The following is a 21,241-nucleotide window of genomic DNA, read 5'->3' as shown; positions in this document are numbered from 1 at the left end:
ATGTTTTTTTAGGACAGTCTCCCAAGGCAATAGAAATAAAAGCAAAAATAAACAAATGGGAGCTAATCAAACTTACAAGTTTTTGCATGGCAAAGTGAAGTGAAGTCGTTCAGTCGTGTCCGACTCTTCTCGACCCCATGGACTGCAGCCTACCAGGCTCCTCCGTCCATGGGATTTTCCAGGCAAGAGTACTGGAGTGGGGTGCCATCGCCTTCTCCAAGGCATGAAAGTGAAACTATAAACAAAACAAAGAGATAACCTACAGACTGAAGAAAATATTTACAAACAATGTGACCAATAAGGAATTAATTTCCAAAATACACAAACAGGTCATAAAACTCAATACTAAAAAATACAAACAACCCAATCAAAAAAAAAAAAAAATGGGCAGAAGACCTAATATAGACCTTTCTCCAAAGAAGACACATAGAGAGCCAACAGGGACATGAAAAGATGCTCAACAACACTAATAGTAGAGAAATGCAAACTGAAACTACAGTGAGGTATCACCTCACGCTGGTCACGTATCCCTGTGCCTGATTCATGTTGACATATGGCAGAAACCAATACAATATTGTAAAGCAATTATCCTTCAATTAAAAATAAATAAATTTAAAAAGAAGTCTACAAACTGGGCTTCTCGCTGGTGGCTTGGTAGTAAAGAATCAGCCTGCCAATGCAGGAGACACAAATTCAATCCCTGGCCTGGGAAGATCCTACATGCCTCAGAGCAATTAAGCCTGTGTGCCACGACTATTGTTCAATAAAATACGTTAAAAAAAAAAAAAAAAGAAAGAAAGAAAACAAACTTATGGTTTCCAAGTGGGGGCATAAATTAGGGATGTGGAACTAACACATGCAAACTACTATATGTAAAATAAACAAGGTCCTACTGCACAGCATAGGGAACTATGCTTAATATCTTGTAATAAACCATGATGGAAAAGGATACAAAGTACACAGACACACACATATCTGAACCACCTTGCTGCATGCCAGAAACTCATGCAGCCTTGTAAATCAACGATATTTCAATTCTTAAACTAGCTCTGATTCTAATCCATTCTGTGTGGTGTCACTGTTGAGAACTGGTTCTGTCAGGCTGAAAGGCTGTCCTTTCTGCTTCAGAACCCCATGCAGGCAGCAGGGTGGCTCTGAGGCCACAGGCTCCCAAGTCAATTTGCACTCACACAGCCAGCCACTGTTCCACAAACACGGCTGCTTTGCCAAGGTGCCCGGGTGTAACTGGGTTTCTAACCACAGCTGCACACTGTATCTAGAACACGCTATCCCTCACAAACCTCTAGGCTCTGGTCTGGAGCCCAAGGCCCTGACCAAGACTCCCTCTTTTTTTGTAGGGGGAACTTTTACATTTTCTTGCTAACAGTGCCAGGGCCATCTCAGTGCTTCAGTTCAGTTCAGTTCAGTCACTCAGTCGTGTCTGACTCTTTGCAACCCCATGAATCGCAGCACACCAGGCCTCCCTGTCCATCACCAACTCCCGGAGTTCACTCAGACTCACGTCCATCGAGTCAGTGATGCCATCCAGCCATCTCATCCTCTGTTGTCCCCTTCTCCTCCTGCCCCCCATCCCTCCCAGCATCAGAGTCTTTTCCAATGAGTCAACTCTTCGCATGAGGTGACCAAAGTACTGGAGTTTCAGCCTTAGCATCATTCCTTCCAAAGAAATCCCAGGGCTGATCTCCTTCAGAATGGACTGGTTGGATCTCCTTGTAGTCCAAGGGACTCTCAAGAGTCTTCTCCAACACCACAGTTCAAAAGCATCAATTCTTCGGCACTCAGCCTTCTTCACAGTCCAACTCTCACATCCATACATGACCACTGGAAAAACCACAGTTCTTAGGAAGCTGAATCTCAGAAGGGAAGGGAAGAGGGCCTTGACCCCTCTTCTGGAAAACTCTTGGTAAGTTCAACTTAGCACATGGCGGGGGATACTGAGAACAGTCTTTGTAAATCTTCCTTCACCGGAGACATGAATATCAACTCACTTGTACTGGCATCATCGACAGTATTCAGGGAATAACCCAAGAAGATCCAGAGGGCCAATGTCTTGCTGCTCCTCCAGCCAAAAACAAATTAAAACAAATATATATTTTTGTGAAAGAGAGATAGAAGAAGATATTTTCCCCTGCTATAATTTTACATATTAAAGGGGAAGGGTCTCTCTATAGAAGCCCTTGTTGGATGGATCATAAGGTGTGTTCTGCTTCAGAGAGAATCAAGTTCCTAAGAATTCTCTCCTGAATTTCTTCCAGTGAATTAAAGCCCTAACCACCCCTCCCACCCCCTATCCACCACCCTGCCATGAGCTTCTTGGAAGCCAGTCCTCACCTCTTAGTGAGTCAAACTCCTAGTGGAGAAATCTCCAAAACTTTTAGGTTAGGGGGAAAAATTCCAGCATTTGCCAATATGGTTTGGACTCATTAATTTTCTGACCCTAAAAAGGCTGTCATCTCTATGGAGAGGAGAAATAAATGGAACTTGTGTGATGGTCTTAAATCCATCATTCTGATACTTGAACACCATTTTCTGAAATACTTTACATTGAGTAACAAGACACAAATTAAAACATAGCATACTCTGCTAGAACTCTCTTGATGTGGGATATTTTATACTTCAGCCCTGCTGGTCCAATCAGTACAAATCACTTGGATTCTGTGGAAAGACTCAGTAAAGATTCTATAAGGTGGTCACAATGTGGGGACAATTTTTGCTAATTCATTCCCAAAGGAGCTCTCTTTGGAATACCAGTAATAAAGGCAAAGGCTGACTTGCCATTGATAGAACACTGAGTAACAGAAAGGCTTTTGGGTAGAATTGTTATCATGTTTTAGATTAATTTCAGTGAACGTATAACTGGCTTCCCTAGTGGCTCAGACAGTAAAGAATCTGCCTGCAAGGCAGGAGACCTGGGTTCGATCCCTGGGTCAGGAAGATCCCCTGAAAAAGGAAATGGCAACCCACTCCAGTATTCTTGCCTGGAGAACTCCATAGACAGAGGAGCCTGGCCAGCTATAGTCCATGGGATCGCAAAGAGTCGGTCATAACTGAGTGATTCACACACACAGTGAACATGTTTGCCCTCCATTCTAATGCATGCCCTACCCTAGGAAACAGGAAGTAATTTAACTTTTTTGGCTGCTCCGCATAGCTTATGGATCTTAGTTCCCTGAGCAGGGATCAAACCTGGGTCCCAGAAGTGAAAGCACTGAGTCCAAATCACTGGACCGCCAGGGGACTCCCAGTAAGTGATGTTTTAATAGGATTATAATATATGTAAAACATATCATGTACTTAGAGATGAAATATCCAGGAAAAATATTTCCAAAGCTTATTATTTCTTGGCATTTCCTGTGTCCTACTTGATATGTATATTCACAAAGGGAGCTGCTTTTAGTTATCTAAGACCCTATTGTATTTATTACTTCAACTTGCAAGTGGTTTTATTTGGATTTCCAAATGTGTAAATTTCAACATGTTTTATTAGTGAGGTTACAGCAATAAAGGAACAATTTTGAGGCTCATTTAACACCTATAAATTTCCCTGTTTGCAATGTAGAAGAAATGGCCTCAGCAGACCACATGTCTGCTCATATTTCAAAGAATATGAAATCTAAATACATTTAAATTGCTCTATATTGAGAGCTCTCTTCTTCCATAAAACACTTATGGGCTCATTGTTTATATTTTTATAAAAATGATACCTGACTCTGAACAGATTTATTATATGAAAATTATTTTTTCAAATAGCTATATTTGAGAAGCCATATAAAAGTTAGTTGATTATAAATCAACAATTACAATCAACCTGAAAAACATTAAAAAGACATTGATCAAAATATTTGAAAATGTATGTGTATACAAAGCCTGCACACAAATGTTTATAGCACTTTTATCTATAATTGCAAAACTATAAGTAACAAAGATATTCTTCAACAGGTGAAAAAAATGAACAAACTGTGGTATATCACTATCACAGAAAGTTATTTGGTGATAAAGAGAAATAAGCTAAGAAAGCTTAAGAATACATGAATGACTCAAATACAGACTGCTAAGTGAAAGAAGCCAGTCTATACAGATTACATACTCTAGGGTTCCAATTATATGACAGTGAGGAAAACATAAAACTCTAGAAATGGTGAAAAGATCAGTAATTGTCCGAGTTCCAGGAAGAATAGGTGAAGTCCAGGAGAAACAGTGACAGACTTTATTTTCTTGGGCTCCCAAATCACTGCAGACGGTAACTGGAGCCATGAAATTAAAAGATGCTAGATCCTTGGAAGAAAAGCTATGACAAACCCAGACAGCATATTAAAAAGCAGAGACATTACTTTGCTGACAAAGGTCCATCTAGTCAAAGCTATGGTTTTTCAGCAGTCATGTATGGATGTGAGAGTTGGACCAAAAAAAGGCTGAGCACCAAAAAACTGATGCTTTTGAACTGTGGTGCTGGAAAAGACTCTTGAGAGTCCCTTAGATAGCAAGGAGATCAAACTAGTCAATCCTAAAGGAAATCAATCCTGACTCTTCATTCGGAGGGATTGATGCTGAAGCCGAAACTCCAAAACTTTGGCCACCTGATGCGAAGAGCTGACTCATTGGAAAAGACCCTGATGCTGGGAAAGATTGAGGGCAGAAGGAGAGATGGTTGGATGGCATCATCTACTCAATGGACATGAGTTTGAGCAAGCAAGGGGAGACGGTGAAGGATAGGGAAGTCTGGCATGCTGCAGTTCATAGGGTCACAAACAGTTGGACGCGACTGAACAAGAAGGAGATATTTAAGGCAATGAGTCTATTCTGTATTATAATGTAATAGGGGATAGTGAATACCATGTGTTTGTCAAAACCCACTGACCTTTACAGTATGAAGACTGATCCTTAATGCATGCAAGTTTAAAAAGTATATTTAAGAGGTTGGGGTATCGCAGGATGGAAAGTAGAATGTGACAGAACAAGCTAATTATATGACAAATGTACAAAACAACCTTTCTAGAGAGTGGGATGAAGAGAAAGGTGCTGACCTGAGCAACTTTGGAAATAGACCCTATAAAACGGAGGGCAAAAGGCACTGCACGTAAGCCCTGTGGCCCTAGCGGGTTGTCGTTTCCAACTGCATTGCAATTTTAGACTCACTCTCATTCCACTCCTCCTACTACCAAGGCGACAGGCTAACAGCACAATTTTGTCTTCTTTCCAGTCTCAGTTCCACTGCTTATCAGCTGGGTGAGCTTGGTCTTGCCGTCTGACCTTTTGGAGCCCCAGTTCCCCACCTGAAAAAGTACCTCGGGAAGGAATGTTGCTTGGGTGAAATAAGCCAAGACTTCTAAAGTGTTTGGTGAACTTGGCAATGTCATTTTTATCACTAATGTTGATACAGGTATTGTCCTCATTACCAACTGACCAGAGGCTTGTAGAGGCTTCAGCACTCACTTGGGCTCTACAGAGAACACCCGTTGGCAACTTAACCTTTTCTCATTCTCGGTTTGATAAGTAGGTTGTGTCCAACAAACCACACAATTATTGTTGGGATCTGGGCTATGATTCCATTTACTGTCAGACCAAGGCCTCTTTTAGACTGCCAGGAAACCAAAGGGCTCATTTTCAAGTTTCCTTCTTTCTTGGCCTCTTTTCCTGCCAGGGTTTATTTTCATGTGAACATGATCATTCATTCTAAATATTCCATGGGCTCCTAAAATTGGCTAGTTCTCCTCGATTCACTTCTCTCCTGAGGTCCATTTTTCTGACTTTATTTCTATGATATTTAAAGATCAGTTTTTGTCATAAGATAAAGACTGCAGTGTCTGAGAAGTGTAATTGATTATTTACCAGCAGGTTTAGCTCCATGTATCAAGATTGACTGACCTCCTAAAATTTGTACATAGTCACCAAACAATTCAAATAAATTTCTCAGTTCTGCTTTCTTCTCACTCTTTAGGAGGAGTCAGGTTGTTGGCCCTAGATTGCATTTGGTATTTAAAAAGACAAGCTTTACACTAGAAGATCAATACATCTAAAATAAAAACATGGGTTTGGGGATAATTTTTATTGTTGGGGGTGGAGGGGGTCAAGCTAACAAAAGCTTGTTGTTGGCATTCCATGTCTGAGCTGAAGATTATATAGAGGTAAATATCTGTAGCAGATTCCTGTTGAAATGAGTTATTTGTTCTTTTAAATCTCTAAATAGCCACCAAAGAAAAGAAAGGTTAAACCTTAATCTGTCTACTAGGCTATTTATTGTTCACAGGTGTCAATGATGCCTATAAAAGTATTGTCTTATTATGTCAAAGTGCATTTAAGCAACGGATGTTCTTTGAGCTGAGGGCTTCCCAGGTGGCTCAGTGGTAAAGAATCTGCCTGCCAACACAGGAGGCATGCAGAAGATGCGAGTTTGATCCCTGGGTCGGGAAGATTCCCTGGAGGAAGAAATGGCAACCCACTCCACTATTATTGCCTGGAGAATCTTGTGGACAGAGGAGCCCACGGGATTGCAAAGAGTTGACTAAGCAACAGAATACACGTGCCTTGAGCTATACTTAAAAACATAAAACACTTTAAATGGTGATTGCTGTTATACCAAACTATTTCACTATTAAAGGGTTAGTTGCTCAGGCTTGTCTGATTCTTTGCGACCCCATGGACTGTAGCCCACCAGGTTCCTCTGTCCATAGGATTTCCCAAGCAAGAATACTGGAGTGGGAAGCCATTCCCTACACCAGGTGATTAAACCCGGGTCTCCTGCATTGCAGGCAGATTCTTTACTGTCTGGGACACCAGGGATTATTTTGAAACAAATTGAACAATAAGTTAGTGTATTCCAGAACAAAAAATAAAGATCAGGTCCAGCAGGGTGCTCACGACCTCTACGGGTCAGGGAGCCTTGCTGTGCACACCCAGGCAAAGGAGATTGTGTGTTTGCTCTTCTGATGAAAGTTTCTGAGCAGGATGTTCCCCCCGTAAGCCCCGTAAGCCACGTCACAGTCACGGCTGCCTGTCGGGGGTCCTAGCAGTTCCCAAGTGCATCCTAATACCAACAGGAGGGCCTTTAGGAAGCAGGTCCCTTCCTGCAGCTACAGCGGCATAAGTTCACAGGCCACAGCCCCTTGGTGACTAATTCTGCTGTCTCCTCCGGGCCTCATGGAGGCTCCTCAGTGGGTCAATTTTCCTGTTTCACTGCAGTAGCAGAAAGCTAAGTCTGGGTACTGGAGGTTATCTTGTTCAATCCACTTGCAAAAGCCATTCTCAGCACAAACATTCCAGGTTCAGAGGAAACTTTAGTTTTCATCAAAAAGAATACTCTTATATGGAGCTCAAAGGTAATTAAGTTAATAAAACAGGTTAATTGTTTCTTTTTAATGGATGGAAGATTTTTAGAGACATTTTCAAAGGCTATTTTGTCTCATAATGTCAACAAATATACTGTGAATTAGTTTTCAATTAGCATCATTATTGTGAAAATCCTTTTGTCGAAGATACTCACATAAAACAGGTCCTCCTTCTCTCCTGGGAGGGACCTGTGAAGGTTGAAACTTGAGGCTGCTTCTCTCCACACCGCACCCTCAGCCACTTCAGAAGGCTTTAAGCCTGGAGGAAACGGGAGAAAGGGGCTGGTTAGGGACCAGCAGCATATCCTAAATCTGGGTGCAGGCATAAGCTCCCAGGTGGGAATCAGGGGAAGAGTTTATGTATGTTCCCATTTTTTTCCCCACAAGTTTAAGATGTCCAATGTCTGCAATTACTTATACCTAAAACATCTTCCGAGACTTTCTCTGATTGGGAGCATTTTGCTGTTACTTTTTTTTAGGAAATACTAATCAGCATGCTTTTCAAATTTAATACCGATACTTTTAACATTATTGCTTAAGTTCTATATCATGAACTGGCACTGTCATTAATTTGGGGGAATTTTTCTATTTGGTGGCTTCCCAATCCCTTATGATTATACAGTTGAAGTGAGAAATAGATTTAAGGGACTAGATCTGATAGAGTGCCTGATGAACTATGGACTGAGGTTCGTGACACTGTACAGGAGACAGGGATCAAGACCATTCCGACGGAAAAGAAATGCAAAAAAGCAAAGTGGCTGTCTGGGAAGCCCTTACAAATAGCTGTGAAAAGAAGAGAAGCAAAAAGCAAAGGAGAAAAGGAAAGATATAAGCATCTGAATGCAGAGTTCCAAAGAATAGCAAGGAGAGATAAGAAAGCTTTCTTCAGCAATCAATGCAAAGAAATAGAGGAAAACAACAGAATGGGAAAGCCTAGAGATCTCTTCAAGAAAATTAGAGATACCAAGGGAACATTTCATCCAAAGATGGGCTCGATAAAGGGCAGAAATGGTATGGACCTAACAGAAGCAGAAGATATTAAGAAGAGGTGGCAAGAATACACAGAAGAACTGTACAAAAAAGATCTTCATGACCCAGATAATCATGATGGTGTGATCACTCACCTAGAGCCAGATATCCTGGAATGTGAAGTTAAGTGGGCCTTAGAAAGCATCACTATGAACAAAGCTAGTGGAGGTGATGGAATTCCACTTGAGCTATTTCAAATCCTGAAAGATGATGCTGTGAAAGTGCTGCATTCAATATGCCAGCAGATTTGGAAAACTCAGCAGTGGCTGAGGACTGGAAAAGGTCAGTTTTCATTCCAATCCCAAAGAAAGGCAATGCCAAAGAATGCTCAAACTACCGCACAATTGCATTCATCTTACATGCTAGTAAAGTAATGCTCAAAATTCTCCAAGCCAGGCTTCAACAATACGTGAACCGTGAACTTCCAGATGTTCAAGCTGGTTTTAGAAAAGGCAGAGGAACCAGAGACCAAATTGCCAACATCCTCTGGATCATTGAAAAAGCAAGAGAGTTCCAGAAAAACATCTATTTCTGCTTTATTGACTATGCCAAAGCCTTTGAGTGTGTGGATCACAATAAACAGTGGAAAATTCTGAAAGAGATGGGAATACCAGACCACCTGACCTGCCTCTTGAGAAATTTGTATGCAGGTCAGGAAGCAACAGTTAGAACTGGACATGGAACCACAGACTGGTTCCAAATAGGAAAAGGAGTACGTCAAGGCGGTATATTGTTACCCTGCTTATTTAATCTCTATGCAGAGTACATCATGAGAAATGCTGGACTGGAAGAAACACAAGCTGGAATCAAGATTGCCAGAGGTTCAGACCCTCCTGTCTTATACCATAGCCATTGGGCAATTCCAACAGGATATACGCTTGTGGGTATGAACCAGGACCCAAAAGATTCTAAAGAGTCACCACTATATGCTCCAGGAACTCAATTCCTTATTAAAGTTTAGCCCACATGGAAGGGCCCCTACCCTGTAATACTTTCTACCCCCACAGCAGTCAAGGTACCAAGACATGACTTCTGGATTCACTACTCCCAAGTCAAGCCATGGAAGAAAACAGAAGAGGACACTCAATACACCTGTGAGCCCCTGGGAGATCCCAGATACCTATTAAGAACTACAAATGAGTGCCATTCTAATGAACACCCCCAAAATCTGGTTTCTGGGGATAACATTTCTCAGGATAACTCTAAGGAGCCAACACAGCTTGACAGAGATCGTACTCCAAGACAGACAGGAGATAGATCTTCTGATCCCTGAACAAGGAGGGACTTCAGCTATCCTGGCGATGTGAATTTAAAATTGACCAATGTCCCTACTAGTCCTTGTTATGCTATATTGATGATGATTATGATTATTCCATGTACTGTCAATTGTCTAACCTGTTTCGTCTCTGCCCAGGTCAACCAGCTACAACATGTAGTGCCAGTTCAACAAAGATATAAAACTACAGCTAACCACGGAATATATCACACACCCTTGGACACTGCTATAAGGGCTCTGAGGATTGAGACTAGCAAGAGGGGGAGGCCCAATACACCTCACCACCCCAGTTCAGCAGGAAGTAGCCAGAAAGACCTCGATGCCCCTATTCCCAAAGAATTGGGCCTCCCATCTCTTGAGGGGGGAATGTTAGGTAGGTAGAATAGGGAAAAGGAGTCCAAAATGGCAGTAGCTAAGACAAGGAAGGTCCGAGGACCAGAGTGAAGACTTCAGGCAGAACAAACAGAACAAACAGCACTCCTGGCTAAGCCCAATTTGCATAGGGCAGGCCCAGGTGGAGGAAAAAACATATAAAAGGAGGAGCCAAAGCGCTCTCTCTCTCGGACTCTCTCTCCCACGTGCGTGCACTCTTTTCTTTCTCTCTCTCTCACTCTCCTGCTATCTTCTAAATAAAATAGAGCTGTAACACTGGAAAAAAAAAAAAAAGATTGCCGGGAAAAATAACAATAACCTCAGATATGCAAATGACATCACCCTTATGGCAGAAAGTGAAGAGGAACTAAAAAGCCTCTTGATGTAGGTGAAAGAGGAGAGTGAAAAAGCTGGCTTAAAGCTCAACATTCAGAAAACAAAGATCATGGCATCTGGTCCCATCACTTCATGGCAAATAGATGGGGAAACAGTGAAACAGTGTCAGACTTTATTTTTTGGGGCTCCAACATCACTGCAGATGCTGACTGCAGCCATGAAATTACAAGACGCTTACTCCTTGGAAGAAAAGTTATGACCAACCTAGATAGCATATTGCAAAGCAGAGACATTACTTTGCCAACAAAGGTCTGTCCAGTCAAGGCTATGGTTTTTCCAGTGGTTATGTATGGATGTGAGAGTTGGACTGTGAAGAAAGCTGAGCGCCGAAGAATTGATGCTTTTGGACTGTGGTGTTGGAGAAGACTCTTGAGAGTCCCTTGGACTGCAAGGAGATCCAACCAGTCCATTCTGAAGGAGATCAGCCCTGGGATTTCTTTGGAAGGAATGATGCTAAAGCTGAAACTCCAGTACTTTGGCCACCTCGTGCCAAGAGCTGACTCATTGGAAAAGACTCTGATACTGGGAGGGATTGGGGGCAGGAGGAGAAACGGATGACAGAGGATAAGATGGCTGGATGGCATCACTGATTTGATGGGCGTGAGTCTGAGTGAACTCCGGGAGTTGGTGATGGACAGGGAGGCCTGGCATGCTGCGATTCATGGGGTCACAAAGAGTCGGACACGACTGAGCGACTGAACTGAACTGAACTGAACTGGTGGGTCAGACAGTATAGAATCTGCCTGCAATGCGGGAGACCTGGGTTTCATCTCTGGGTTGGGAAGATCCCCTGGGGGAAGAAATGGCAACCCACTCCAGTATTCTTGCCTGGAATAGCCCATGGATGGAGGAGCCTGGCAGGCTACAGACAATGGGGTATCAAAGAGGCTGACACAACTGAGAGGATTCACTTTCTTTCTTTCTGGTGGATCAAATGGTAGAGACTCTGTCTGCAATGTGGGAGACCTGGGTTCAATCCCTGGGTCAGGAAGATCCCCTGGAGAAGGGAATGGCTACCCACTCCAGTATTCTTGCCTGGAGAATTCCATGGACTTGGAAAAGCCTGGCAGGTTGCAGTCCATGGAGTAGCAAAGAGTTGAACACAACTGAGTGACTAACACTTTCTATTTGTAATAAACTTTGATTGAACATAAGAGTGATAACGTATACACACACACACACACACACACACACATATATATATATGCATGCAGGCCTGCTAAGTCACTTCAGTCGTGTCCGACTCTGGGCGACTCCATAGACGGCATCCCACCAGGCTCCCCTGTCCCTGGGATTCTTCAGGTAAGAATACTGGAGTGGGTTGCCATTTCCTTCTATATATATATATATATACATAAATAAATATATAAGACATACACATAGAGACGTACACACTGGGTTGGCTGAAAAGTTCATTCGATACAACCAGGAATGCTTTCCCCCCTATTCTTCATCTAGATAATCCTGCTCTATTATAATCTTTCTAACTCCTGGAACTCTGCTCAAAATTGAATTAAAACAACAATGACCAAAGGATAGTTAACAGATGCTACAATTCCACTTCACTCCAAACAGAATGAAATTCCTTTCATGCCTTTATTTTGAGGCACAGAATAGATTTCATTTTTAGTCATTTTATGTTTTGTTTTACAGTGATGGATAACATTTGGGTGAGGACCTGGTAAGCTGGGATGGTTGTTGTTCAGTCGCTAAGTCGTGTCCAACTCTGCAACCCATATCAAAAAGACATCTAGATGGTAAGGAAAACTTGGCAAAAACACAGAGAAACTGTGAAAGGGAAAAGATCCTTGGCCAACCGCCTTCCTGAATCACAGTGGCCATTCCTCCTGCTCCTCCTCCCTCCTCTCCTTTGCTTTCTCTGCCCTTATCTCTCTCTCTCCTCTCTCTCTCTCTCTCTCTCTCTCTCTCTCTCTCTCTCACACACACACACACACACACACACTCTTCTCCTAAGGTAAAAACCACTCTGTGCTCTCTGCCTGTCTGTCTCTCTTTCTCTCTCTCTCACTCTCTCTCTCTCTCTCTCTCTCTCTCTCTCACACACACACACACACCCCCTAAGGAAAAATCACTCTCTGTGCTCTCTAAATGCCTCGGGTTCTACACTTCATCCCTGCGACAGTCCGCCTCCCTGAGGTGCCTGTGCAGACCACCTATTTCCTTCTGTCAAGAAGCTCTTAGCTCACTCCCACCTGGTTTGGAAGAGTCCAGGGGGCTGTTCTCCGTCTTGCAGCCCCGTCTCTCTCCACTGCCTTCTCTCCCCAGTCTTGGCTGCAGTGGCCTGGCAGGCGGGCTAGCGAGGGATGAAGCAGACAAAGGTCCACTTGTAACCTCCTTCCAGCACCTCCTCTTTTCTCCTTTTGCCCAAACTCACCCAGTGAGTTGGAGCATTTAAGGAGATTCCTCTGCCAAGAAGACCAAAGGAAAGAAGAAGAAAAAGGGTATGTACTTTTTTCCTTAAAAATCATTTTAGGTTGTTGTTTCTGCTGCAAACTACTGCTATAGAATAGGGCAGAAGTGTTTTTGTGTCTTAGTCAGAAGAGAAAGGGAGATGGAGAAAGCCTCAGAGGAGGTGATGAGAAAAATGATACTTCCCAGGTTAGAGGGAAAGAATCAGATGAAAAGAGAGAAAATGTACATTTCTTAACAGGAAAGGCATTTAATTGGGGGGCAGCTCCCTCACCGCTGGTCCTTATGAAAGCCTTATTAAAGCCCCCCATCTACTCTGAATCTGGCCCAACAATTACTCAGGACTACGTGAGACTGATGGAAGTATATAAGCTCCTTTTCAAGGCACTAGCTGTATCTCTTTATTCCTACTTTACATGAAGTATAAAAACAGTGAGAAAGCAATGTTTTGTTTTGTTTTGTTTTTTGCTTTTGAAAATCCTGATTCCTAAAAAGAAACTGGTATAAATATCTGAGACAAAGAGGGAATTCACGAAATTTATCCTCGGCACCCCCAGGATGGAATACAACACAGTGTCTATACTGCTACAATAAAGGGAACCCTTTTTTCCTTTGGGACTTATGAAAATTTCTCTTTAAAGGTCTTTCACTTAGTTACACAAGCTGTGAAAAGCTCTCAAATGCTGCAGTGATAATGATTTCAGGGAAATAATGAGAATGATGCAAGCCTGCATATTCATAGCATCCTCTAAGATGCTCGAAGGCAGATCACCTTCGGGGAGGAGGTGGACTTTGTTTTTCCACTGATGAGGGTCTCTTGGAGCTGACTGTGTCTGTTTTAAAGATGCTTGGAAGGCTTATTCACCTTGTAATACCACTTCTGTTCCTTTAACCTATACTTTGAGAAGTTTCAATTCAGTGCTCAGTCATTCCAATATAAATCTCTTCTGGTGCAGTTAATAAGAAAGAGAGGGAATTGTTAAAAAAAAAAAAAATCATTGATTTTCATCGGCCAGGAAAGATGAATGGAAAACATTATGGACTGGACGGCAGTTTTCATCTCTTCCAACTATAATTTTGATATTTTAAATGTCAAGCTCTGGGTTGGAATTTTCATTGCTTTTGCAGCCTTCACTTCTTTCTGGCCGTGTTACAAAAGGAATCAGAAAAAGGGCTGCCCTTTCTAATTCATCAATTCTGCTTCATTCCATGCTATTAATGCCAGTTTCTAGAACAGACATCAGCTGTCTGCGGGAGCATTGCTCCCTGAAGGTCTGAATGCTTTCACGACATAACCCTGCAAGTTTTGGCCATTAAATGAGATAATTTTTCTTTTTCAGTTTCCCTTTAAGTCCAACCATTCAAAAGCTTGCTGGTGCCAAACACCCTTACACAACCAACATTTTCAATCCCCTCCCTATATGACAGTGGCAGTGATTTATTGTTTAACTGGAAACATCTTGCGTACAGCCCGATATCCTCTACACTGATCTTTTGAGAATAAGGCCACTATTGAGGGAGTTTGAGGGAGAATGGATGTATGTACATGTGTGGCTGAGTCCTTCACTGTTCACCTGAAACCATCACCACATTGTTAATTGGATATACCCCAGTACAAAATAAAAAGCTCAAAAAAAATTTATCCAGGGTTATGATTAATCTTACTCCTTGGAAGGAAAGTTATGACCAACCTAGATAGCATATTCAAAAGCAGAGACATTACTTTGCCAACAAATGTCCGTCTAGTCAAGGCTATGGTTTTTCCTGTGGTCATGTATGGATGTGAGAGTTGGACTGTGAAGAAGGCTGAGCGCCGAAGAATTGACGCTTTTGAACTGTGGTGTTGGAGAAGACTCTTGAGAGTCTCTTGGACTGCAAGGAGATCCAACCAGTCCATTCTGAAGGATATCAGCCCTGGGATTTCTTTGGAAGGAATGATGCTAAAGCTGAAACTCCAGTACTTTGGCCACCTCATGCAAAGAGTTGACTCATTGGAAAAGACTCTGATGCTGGGAGGGATGGGGGGCAGGAGGAGAAGGGGACAACGGAGGATGAGATGGCTGGATGGCATCACTGACTCGATGGATGTGAGTCTCAGTGAACTCCGGGAGTTGGTGTTGGACAGGGAGGCCTGGCGTGCTGCGATTCATGGGGTTGCAAAGAGTCGGACACGACTGAGCGACTGATCTGATCTGATGATTAATCAGACATCTATCAGGTGATCTATATTTTTTTAGGTTTTTCATCTGAATTGTATTTGTTAATATCAATTATTAAACACATAAAATGAGATACAATATAACTTTATTGTAAAAAAATAATGCCACTATCCTATTGGGATAGGAATGATACCTTACAACATTAGAAACAACGTTAGTTACATAAAATTGAATCCAAAAAAAACAATCGGTAACTATCTAAAGATCTCTTGTTATTTCCTCAGATGCTCAGTTTTTAGCTTTATTTGCTGTTGTAATTTGCATGCATTCCAGGAGGAATTTAAAGGGGAGGTCCTTCAACAGAACGAGGGGAAAAAAGAGAGCAATTTGCTTCAAACTGGTCAAAATAATTTCACTCTTGTTGGCACTTGAAAATATATGGTCTTGATGGATTGCTAAGGATGAAGGTCAGTGTCTTTTAAAGAAAAAACAAACCAATGTATCATGGGAACATACTGGTTCAGACATTTCCCCACTTGCAGAATAATAGTTAAAGCTATTTATCTGTACTTAAGTAAAGGAAAAGAGAAGACTTCAGTTCAAACAGGTAATTTATAAACTGTTTAAAAAAAAAAAAAAAAGCTTCAAGCGAGTACTTGCCAGGTGTGGAACTTTCCACCCTAGTATGTGACCAAGGCAGACAGAAACACCATTCTGTGCTCTGGCCTGGACACAGCCAGGGAGGCACACGGTGTGGCAACATACCCACTGCCTTCTCTAGCAATTTACTTGTTCATTCTTTCAGCGGATGCTGTGTGAGCCCGTCCTGTGAGCCTGGCCTGGAAGCAGGCCTCTGAGAGGTGAGGGAGGAGGAAAAGGTGCACGCCCTGCCTTCACGGAACTGGCATCGCCTCCTCCAGTCCCCACACAGAGGCTGGCCCAGGCCTCCGTCCCTCATCTCTTCTCGTCCCAGTCTGTACTCGCAGTCCCACCACGACAAAGACAAAGCAATAAATATCCCCATGACCCTCAAATTCATACCTCCAGATTTGCATTCAGCTGTCTACTCAACATCTTCATTTTACATCTGATGGGCATCTCAGATTAACTTGTCCAGAAATTTACTCTTAAATCCCCCTCAGCTCAATAAATGTCAGTACCATTCAGGTCAGAAACCTAATAGGCATCCTGGAGTCTTTCTCTCTCACCTCATCTCTTCGATCAACTTCTTTCTCCGACATACTTCCCACCAAGAACATAAACGTTAGTTTCCCAGTGTCCCTGGCCATCTCCATTTCTCCTTCTCAACATCCTTGCCACTGCATGGGAGGCTCAAGAGGGGGTGGATATATGTGTATGTATAGCTGATTCACTTTGTTGTACAGCAGAATCTAACACAACATTGTAAAGCAACTATATCACAATTTAAAAAAAATTTAGAAGTCCAAAGTGAGGTTAACAACTGTCCTCTCCACATTGAAACTCTAGTTGACTTTTATTCTATCTGTGCTTTTCTGTATTTTCCATGCCTTACACTATTGCTATTGCTAAGTCACTTCAGTCATGTCCGACTCTGTGTGACCCCATAGACGGCAGCCCACCGGTCTTCCTCGTCCCTGGGATTCTCCAGGCAAGAACACTGGAGTGGGTTGCCATTTCCTTCTCCAATGCATGAAGGTGAAAAGTGAAAGTGAAGTGGCTCAGTCATGTCCAACCCTCAGCGACCCCATGGACTGCAGCCTTCTAGGCTCCTCCATCCATGGGATTTTCCAGGCAAGAGTACTGGAGTGGGGTGCCATTGCCTTCTCCAGGTATTACTATTTTTTTAGAAAAATAATTTTTCTTAAAAAAATCTAATGGCTCTTATTAGAACCATCTAATAGAAAGAAAGCATAAGATATTAACAGTCATGAAATGAGCTTAAGAACAAACTACACTTAAATGTGGGAAATATAAGAAAGGCAATAGGAGCCCAAGTTGGCTAAATGAATGAGTTTGTTCAAAAGCCACAAGAAATAGACAAAATTAAACTAGATTACCAAAAATAAGAACATGATTACATAGTAAAAACTAGGAAGATCAAAGCTCAAAAAGATATGAAAAATGCCAATGATCTAAAGTAACAGAAAAATTCTAACACATTAAGGCAAAAAGATTAAAAAGAGCTTACAGCTCTCCTCCCAACTCCTCCCCATACTCCCAATCTTTTGAAAGATAGGAATCAGGGGAGGGAGGTTACAGAAAAGGCAGCTGATGTTTGCTGTTGAATCTTCTCATAAATGTACACGTACATAGAAATATATATATTTTTAAGTCAGATATGAGCTAGTAATCCAGAACAAATGCTAGTTTTGACAAAAATGAAGCAAATGAACAAAAACCAGAAATTGGGATATACATTTTAAAGTCAGACTATTTAGAAAAAGTTAAATACAATGAATTAATTTAAATTAAAACAATAGTACCTGATGACATGCAAATTTAAGGATGTGGCAGGTCACTAACCTCTTCCAGATATAAACAGCTCTCTGCAACTAGCTATTGAGTTTAGCAATCTGAGAGACTCATCCTTCTCTGGCTGTAAGCATCTAGAGATGAGGATATATTATTTATTCTTTCACTAACGTGACAGGCACTGTTAAGGGTGCTTGGGATGGATACATATCGGAAAAAATCCTGCCTTCCTGGAGCGTCCATTCAATTTGGGGGAGACGCAATAAGAATATTTTATAATAATTTAGGTTTATAAATGTCATGGAAAATTAGAGCAAGAAAGGCAGATTAAGAATCTGTGAAGGAAGATAGAATTTTATTTCAAAAAACTTTTGTTGTTGAAATACAGTATAGTTGATTTACAATGTTGTGTTAGTCACTCAGTTATATATTCTTTTTCAGATTCTTTTTTATTATAAGTTATTACAAGATATTTAGTATACTTCCCTGGGCTATAGAGCAGGACTTTGTTATTTATTTTATATGTTGTTGTCATTTAGTCGCTAAGTTGTGTCCAACTCTTTTGTGACCTCATTGACTGTAACTCACCAGGCTCCTCTGTCCATGGGATTCTCCAGGCAAGAATACTGGAGTGGGTTGCCATGCCCTCCTCCAGGGGATCTTCCCTACCCAGGGGTGGAACCCCATCTCTTATGTCTCCTGCATTGGCAGGTAGGTTCTTTACCACTAGCACCACCTGGGAAGCCCTTGTGACCTTAGAAATAACACCAAAACCACATTCCATTTTAAAAAACTGAGAAATTATACTTCATTAATTTTAAACCTTTCCTTCTTTTAAAATCTTAAAACATTTGCTTATTTTAAATAAGAAGGTGAAAAGGAAAGTCATAGGTGAAGTAAATGTTTGGAAATGTTTGGAAAGTATATATCTAATAAAGAACTTGTGTTCAGAATATACAAAGAACCCTCACAACTCAAGAACACAATCCAACTTTTTTAAATAAGAAAAGATTTGGACAGGTCAACAAAGAAGATACACAGATGAAGAAAACATATGAAAGAGGTTAAATACCATTAATCATTAAGGAAATGCTACATAAAACCACAAGACATCTATCAGAATGTACAAATTAAAAATACTGACCATATCAAGTGTTGGAGAGGACGTAGACAAACTGGAACTCTTGCAGACTGCTGGTGGGAATTTTAAATGGTACAACCACTTTGGAAAAACAATTTAGCAATTCCTTAAAAAGTAAAACATACACCCACCAGTTATTCCACTCACAGGTATATGCTCAAGAGTAATGAAAGCTATCCCCTGGAGAGTAAAATCTCAAGGACAGAGGAACCTGGTGGGCTACAGTCCATGGGGGAGCAAAGAGTCAGACACGACTGAGCACGCACACACATGCACACAATGAAAGCTATGATCGTGCAAAGCCTTGTACACAAGTGTTCATAACAGCTTTGCAACAGCCTGAAACTGAAAAAAACCTAAATACCCATCAGTAGACGGATGGATAACAATTTATAGCATACATAATGCTATATTTCTCAGCAATAAAAAGGAGTCAGCTATTGATACAGGCAATGGACAGATATATATCTCTCAAAGTAAGTATGCTGAGTGATAAAAGCCAGATAAAAAAGAGTGCATATTTTATGACTCCATTTATATGAAACTGGAGAAAATGCACCTTAATCTCGGGGGAGAAAACAGGTCAGTGTTTGTCTGGATGGGAGTGGGGGCAGGGAGGAGTGAAACAGGTGGATGACAAGAGGGCAGGAGGAGACTTAGGGCTGATGGGTCCCCTCACTATCCTGAATATAGTGATGGTATAATGGGGACATACATGTGCCCAAACTTACCAAAGTGTATCCTCTAATATCTGTACTTTAGTATATGTCAATTTTACCTCAATAAAGCTCTTTAAAAAAAACTTTGCATAGTAGAGTTCTGTCTTAGACTTCAGTATGTCTTTTAAAGTTTAATGACTGTGGTGATTCCTAGCATATATTAAATGTTCAATTAACAAGAGATTTAATTATCCTTCTTTGAAGAGTAATCTGAAAAAAATGTCAAGAAATGTAACTCTTTTTTTTAAACATCAATTACATTATGGGGATAAAGAAGGCCTGAATCAGAAGTAACTGAGAACTAAAACACCTCACAGAATTACATTAAAAAAATACAACTTATGTTACAATTTGCAAAGTGTAAGGTATTATTATTGGAAGGTATTATTCTATCTATACTAGACTGTGATGTAATATAACACTGTAGCGCCTTGTTCTCTTAAATCTGAAAAAAACATACAGTGAAATAGATCTCATTTTTTTGTCTTTCCTTTCACTACTATTTGGAGGTAAGAATTAAATTGAATATTTATAATTCTAAGAAAATATATAAGCAAAGCCAAAAATGACTAATTCAAATCAGAATATGAAATAAAATCTAAAACTCTGTCAGAGTACGAAAGAGTATTTTCAGTTTCTAAAGTCATAAAAGAATCTGCCTGCAATGCAGGAGACCTGGGTTCGACTCCTGAGTTGGGAAGATCCCCTGGAGAAGGAAATAGTAATACACTCCAGTATTCTTGCCTGCAAAATCCCATGGACAGAAGAGCCTGGTGGGCTACAGTCCATGGGGTCGCAAGAGTTGGACACGACTTAGCAACTAAACCACCTAAACCACCAAACTCATAAAAAGCAGTGAGTGTCCTTCCTCAGATGATGTGAGTAGATCTGTATCTACTAAGGAAATTGAATCAGTAATTAATAACCTCCCAAAAGAGAAATCACCAAGGCCAGATGGGCTCCGTGGTGAACTCTACTAAACATTTCAGATACTTCAGCACCTGCCTACAAGACGAAATCTGAATGACTGTGGTGTCTGATTCTGGCTCCCACTATCTTGCTAGTCTCCCTTTACTGCAAACGCCTCTACTCTCTTCACGTTTAATATGGAGGCCAGAGAAGCCAAATTCAATAGATCATGAACATTCCATGTTCAATCGCCCAGTCCTGACTCTGTGAGACCCCATGGAGTGCAGCACACCAGGCCTCCCTGTCCCTCACCATCTCCCGAAGTTTGCTTAAGTTCATGTCCATTGCATTGGTGATGCCATCCAAATATCTCATCCTCTGTTGCCTCCTTCTCTTTTGCCTTCAGTCTTTCCCAGCATCAGGGTCTTTTCCAATGAGTCGTCTGTTCACATCAGATGACCAAAATATTGGAGCTTCAGCTTCAACATTGGTCCTTCCAATGAATATTCAGGGTTGATTTCCCTTAAAAGTGACTGGTTTGATCACCTTGCTGTCCAGGGGATTTTTAGGAGTCTTCTCCAGCACCACAGTTCAAAGGCATCAATTCTTTGGCACTCTGCTTTCTTTTGGAATATTCCATACAAATACTATATTTGAAGTATTATCTCCTAAAAGAGGAATTTAAACTTGCTTGGTATGACCACAAGAGTTCAAATTAGAACCAATGGGTGGAAGCCACAGAAAAATATTTTCCAGGAAGGGAAACATTAGAGCTATATCAGTGGAATATGTGGATTTAGTCAACAATTGAGTTCCCCATCACGGTAGGTGTCTAAAAACAGGCTAAAGGTCTCTTATGGGGAATTCAAGCCTCTGCTTTCAACTGAGGCTCAGATGTAACCCATGTGGGAGAAGTGTTCATAAATTACTAAAATTATGCAAAAAAAAAAATCAGTTCCCTAAATAAGTCTGAAACTTTTAAAAACTTAACTGTAAATATATCTATAGAA

General features: G+C 41.3%; 1 protein-coding gene and 1 long non-coding RNA gene across 3 annotated transcripts in view; both read right to left on the bottom strand.

The window, feature by feature from the left end:
• The window catches only part of LOC129649813 (uncharacterized), a 55,037-nt gene extending 54,795 nt beyond the window's left edge, over positions 1–242 (bottom strand). For both annotated transcript variants that reach the window (XR_008713299.1, XR_008713300.1), the window contains exon 1: positions 77–242. This is a non-coding gene — a long non-coding RNA (uncharacterized LOC129649813). The remainder of the gene's footprint in view (positions 1–76) is intronic.
• Positions 243–7,520: 7,278 nt separating this feature from the next.
• The window catches only part of SAP30 (Sin3A associated protein 30), a 42,512-nt gene continuing 28,791 nt past the window's right edge, over positions 7,521–21,241 (bottom strand). The window contains exon 5 of the mRNA XM_055577672.1: positions 7,521–7,605. The gene's annotated coding sequence lies outside the window, so the exon portion shown is untranslated. The remainder of the gene's footprint in view (positions 7,606–21,241) is intronic.

Source organism: Bubalus kerabau, chromosome 4, assembly GCF_029407905.1.
Source record: "Bubalus kerabau isolate K-KA32 ecotype Philippines breed swamp buffalo chromosome 4, PCC_UOA_SB_1v2, whole genome shotgun sequence".
Taxonomy (NCBI): Eukaryota; Metazoa; Chordata; class Mammalia; order Artiodactyla; family Bovidae; genus Bubalus; species Bubalus kerabau.
Note: the sequence above shows the minus strand (reverse complement) of the source record. Positions and strands in the feature narration are given on the sequence as shown.